A 5,428-nucleotide genomic window follows, 5' to 3' on the forward strand; every position below is an offset into this window, starting at 1 on the left:
CTTCACGGTCAGGACAGCTAGGATCTGGAACCAACTTCCAGGAGAGGTGGTGCTGGCTCCTACCCTGGGGGTTTTTAAGAGGAGATTGGATGAACATCTTGCTGGGGTCGTTTGACCCCAGTATTATTTCCTGCCATGGCAGGGGGTCGGACTAGATCATCTACTCAGGTCCCTTCTGACCCTAGAAACTATGAAACTATAACAGAAGTAGGCCCAGTAACCCTGGCTGTGGAGTCCTGACTGTCCCTAAGGTGTTGCCCTCTCTCTCTCTTTCTCAGAAAGCCCTTCATACAACTCTTCTGCTGTCAGTCCTGCTAGATGAGAGAGAAGCTGCCTTGGAAGCCAGGTGTCCCTGTACACCACTACAGTAACATGGTGGTTACCGCATGGTTTTCATCTGTAGCCCCCTGTCCAGATAAGTGATGTGGTGGCTAGCAATCAGTGACACTGGGCTCTCAAAACTGGCATTTAAAACATGTTGCCCTTGTTAGGGAAATGCTAGGCCAGCAGCTCTCCTCGAGTGACCTCAAATTTCATCCTGTGTGCTCTGCCGCGCTGTAAATCAGCCTAGTAAAATTCTCTCATTCACTGGCCCTGGGCAAGGCATTTCTGTTTGTTTTGACCAGCAAGTGAAATCTCATCCATCATCACTGGGACAAGGCCACTTCCAAGACCGCTGTGTCTCGCTGCTGTAGGTACTGAGCAGCATTTAGGATGATGCAGTCCTGCACTAATTTGCATGCTCCCAACACAGAGCTACAATCCTACACTGGAGATTTTAAGGTGATGAATTAATTTAACAGGACAGCAACTAAACCTCTCTTCAGAATACCCCAAAGGAACGTTAGCCTCTGGAGACCTGAGGTCTGATCCTTTAGCTAGATCACAAGCGAAACGAGTTTATAGGTTTCACGTAGCCCCCACACAAGCACGTTGCCCTGTGTCAAAGCAGGGAGCCAAGGCTCAAATACCTCTGGTGCCCCTGTCAAGTTGGAGACGCGCTGACAAAGCCAAGTGGTGATGCTCACACCATGCCTGGATCAAACCAGGGTTTTCAGTACCTCTCTCTGACCAGTGCATTCCCTGATGCATGGAAAAGCCTCAGGTGGGACCTACATGTGGTTTTCAAATACGGTGTTCGGGATGAAGTTGCCCGGAAGGGATCACTCTAAAATAACAGGAGGCAAACTACCTGCACAATCACCTTTAATGAGCACAGACTTGTAGTCAATCTCTGTCTGCTAAAGCCCTGCTGTTTCAATGCTTAGCCGCCAGAGGGCATCAATAATAAGTCCAGACTTACAGTTCTGCTCTGTTATCTGGTGCCTGCAGAGAGCACCAGCAGCAATAACATCCTGTATTCTCCAGGGATCAGCCAGGGAAAGGATTTCATTAATTTTGCTCCTGAGGAAGATGTTAAAGCCTGAAAATTTGGTACAATTTAAAGAGCTATTTGTAGGTGAAAATAAATGGAGGTTAGAGAACGTGTCAGAAGGATGCATTGCAGATGATTTATTTTTTTTAAGTGCGTTAAAATATTTTGGCTATTCTTTAGCTATTTAAAGGTTCTCAGCAAAAGGGCTTATTGCTGCCGTCCAGCTCCCTGGGGTCTAAGGCTCGGCTTCTGGCAGCAGCAAAAGTTCTCGTGCGCCAGTCCCGGGTTGGCACAGACGGTGCGTAGCCAGAGCTTCAGCTCGCCTGCTGCTTCCTGCCGGAGCGAACGGCAAGCGCCTTGCCCTCTCTGTGCCCCTTCAAAATTGGGATAACACTTGCTTCGCCCAGCCATGTTTTGCTTAGGAAATATCTATACAGCATCTGGAGGATTTGAAAAGAAAAATGCCAGCTATTGTGTTATTAGAAATACCGGTAAATTCACTTCTCATTTACCTAAATACAACCCATGGACTGCTGAGGAGATTGTGGGGTTTTTTCCAATTCTGTTCCATTGAAAACATTCCTGGTTGAAAACTAGACAGGCCAAAACGATCTGTTGGGTCACTGAGCATGGACCTGAGCTATCTGCTATATTATGTGTTAAGCACATTTTGGTGTTTTCCCACTGGTACCATCTATGCTAGGAGACCATCATTTGAGTGAAAACAGGATCATTTTCATTCGGGATGTGTTTTTGAGAGAGCCCTTTCAAACATTTTTCCTCTCCAAAATTGCACCAATTTGATGAATTCTTGAGGGGGTCACAGAGCTGTGATTTCTGGGCTGTCGCAGCTACAACATCACTCTAACGCTACTACTATTTCTAGGGGTTGGGATTTTGCTGGTGATATTAAGCATGGTCCCCATCTGCTGCTCAGAGACAAAGATCACTTCAATATGAAAAACATCTGGTCATGGAGATTAGCTCAGTGCAGTTAGCTGATCTCACCTTTCTGCCAAGGAATTTCTACGATTTCAGTGTATCTTGATAAAGCTGTTTGTATTCAGTGTCTGGTGCTGGCAGAGTTGCTTGGGTGTCTGCTTTATGCTGCAGAAAGATAAATGGCATTTTATTTCCCTGACCGCTCCTTTGTGTCCCTCGGGAAGTTTTAGTGAATCTCGGAGGACGGCTGGGGGTAAGGCTGATTGGAAGAAGGAATGGGGAAGATGCTGGGAGTTGAGGCACCTGAGACTGCGGAGGGAAATGAGGAAAATGCAAAGCTCAGTCAGGCAAATTAATCACTCTTCACTAGGGAGGCTCCTTTCATCCAGCCCCAGGGGAGCCGTAGACCAGTGTCTGACGGACAGAATGGAAACAGGACAGAGGTTGCAGTCTCCTAGGCACCAGCTTTTTATATATTTCCTCCTGCTCTTGTTTGTTTGGTTTGTCTAGCTATGAATTGGGAATGGGATGTGTGAAGCCTTTTGCCTCCAGGTCATGAGTTCAAACCCAGCTAGGGCTGTAGTGACTGTAAGCCCTTCTCGGTGAATGGGCATCTAGCAGTCTATATGAAATTACCAATGACTTCTCATCCAATTTCTAGCCTGTCTCTTGTAATCTATCATCCCAGCTAGCTCTTGACAGCAGTCTATAACCTTTACCCAGGGGATAGGTGTCCATATTGGAGACTTTGTCCCATTATACACAGACCACTTACTGGAAGTATCAGAAGAGAGAGCAGCGACTGAATGCCTACCAAGATGGAACTGTCCTCCCAGCCACCTCCTTCAGTACAGACAGAAAGAGACTCTTTGGAGGTATCTACATGTGCGCTTTACTGCAGTTGACTAATTGGCTCCATAGTAAAGCATCACCATTAATATGTGTGGTGCTATTAAGCTGGAGTAAACTGATTAACTCCACTGTAGGATAGCACTGCCCAACATATGTACTATCCTGCAGGGGAGTTATTTACTCCATTGAAATGCACATGTAGACACTAGACAGTAACCGGGGCTGTCTGGGGCATGAGGGTGCTACAATGTAGAAGCTGCTTGTCAGCTAGCCCCACACTAGAGCACCCTCATGCCTTAGCCAGGCCCTCCGCAGCACATTGAGCCAGGGCAGAGTATCCCCATGCTGGCAGAGTGGCCCTTTGAGCCCCCTGCCAGCCAGGCCTGTGCTGTCCTGGCTCAATATATTGCAGTTCTGGGTGCAAACGTAAACACTGCTCCCAGGAGCAATAAACTCCAGCATGAACTGCACCAGCATTTATTCAGCCATACTAATTGCACAAGTAGATGCCCCTTGAGGAGTTCACAGTTGTTTGCCAAGGCATCGTGCTACATATACAAGGTGAGAGATACTGGGCACGTCTATATGAGACATGACTGTGTAGTGGTTACTGCACATTTATTTAGTTCTTGTATAATCAAATACTAAATAAACACACAGTAACCAGAGTTACTGGCGAATGGCAGTAGTGCTGGCAAATGCCTTTTAAGTGGCACTACTGTGCAGTAGCCTTCTAATACAGCGCTGTAGCCTATTAGCACTGTCAGTGCTGTGACGTGCTACTGTACAGTATTATTCGGCTACTGTGCACTTAGCGTCTCATGTAGATGCACCCACTGAGTCAAGGACCTCAGGTGGATTAGGATTATGTCAAAAGAGACTTTTAAAACTTCAGAGGAGCAATTTTGATTTTGTTCTCCAGTCAATGAGAAACTGGTGGGTCTGTCTACGGAGGATCCCAGTAGATGCTGCACTGAGCTTATCTCCACTTGTCTCCCTGATGCCTGTCACAGGTAAGGGGAAAATTGGCTGAGACATTGCCATGCTTTCTTCTGGCTCATCTTGATGTATTTGTAGCCTAATGAGGCAAGACAAATATCTCTCTCTGAAGGTGACAGTTCCCTCACCACTGATTTCTTAGTCTCACCAAAAAGTCCTTTTTCTTCTGCATAAATCCTGGCTTTTAGGGGTGTTTTTATATAGCTGCCTCTCACATTCAGTTATTGTTCTTCTAATTTGCTGTCTGGAAAATACCAAGAGTGAGTAGTCAATCAGGGCCTTAATGGGAGACACTTGTTTCCTGTTCATTAGTATAAATGAATTGCCACCATAAATCTGAGCTAAATAAAGAGGAGGATTTAAGTGTGGTCATAGATCAAGGAGAAGGATAATGCAGTTGATGTTGGTTAATGTTGATGTTGGTGTTGTTCGGTACAGTATGGTACAGTAGCAGGTAAGTCTTTTCTTACCTCTCTACAAGTTCCTATAAATGGAGGTCTTCCTTGGCTGATGCCCATTTCAGGAATGTACAGATATTTTTTGGATGAAGTGTAAAATGTTGGCTCAGCCAACTTGGTCTATAATAATCACACAGTCCATTGCACATGAGTTAGGTTATATTGATCCTAGAGCCCTCAGGACATTTTAGCCTGGATAAATACATATTTCTCACTTAGCTCTTTCTTAGATGGGATTTCAACTGAACACAGCAGTCTTTACTACCTGTCCTACCACATTGCAGTATTTGCTACATTTTGCCCTTAGAAATAGTTGTATTTCTTTTGGGAGTGAAGCAATTCCTTAAGAGACAGAATCCAATTGTGCCCTCAGTTACACCCAGGCAAGACCACGTTATCACAGGGCATAATTCAGTTTCTAATCCGCTCAGAAGCTTTGCTGAGGATTTTAGGAACCCTCTGGATGAGAGACACCAAGTAAATGGAATACCTTTTGCAGGTGCCAAAGACTTAAGGTTGCCCAATCTACTTGTGTAGTCATCCAGACCTGTTGAAGCAGATTGTCTTGGCTATTTCTGCTTTAGGAGATAGTAAAAGGAGCAATTAGGAACGTTGCAAAACCTAAAGTTGTGTTGAATATTAGCACTTGCTTATAATAAAGTACAAAGAAGGTCTCTGTAGCTCAGGGGTGATTATCTGGTCCTAGGAGTGGTGAGGTCCCTTGGGGCAGCCAAAGCATGAGGGGAAGTGTTCAAAGGATGGAGAAGTGCCCAGTTCTTACTTAAAGTCAGTGGGAGTTGCC

The 5,428-nt window shown here is 45.5% G+C and overlaps 1 long non-coding RNA gene across 1 annotated transcript; it reads right to left on the reverse strand.

The window, feature by feature from the left end:
• Positions 1-1,488: 1,488 nt before the first annotated feature.
• Positions 1,489-5,428, reverse strand: LOC109313676. Its single transcript, XR_002102116.1, has 3 exons — positions 4,317-5,428; positions 2,384-2,482; positions 1,489-1,815 (listed from the first exon to the last, which is right to left on the reverse strand). It is a non-coding gene; the product is annotated as an uncharacterized LOC109313676 (long non-coding RNA).

The sequence above is a fragment of the Crocodylus porosus genome, unplaced genomic scaffold, assembly GCF_001723895.1.
Source record: "Crocodylus porosus isolate Cpor-Errol unplaced genomic scaffold, CroPor_comp1, whole genome shotgun sequence".
Taxonomy (NCBI): domain Eukaryota; kingdom Metazoa; phylum Chordata; order Crocodylia; family Crocodylidae; genus Crocodylus; species Crocodylus porosus.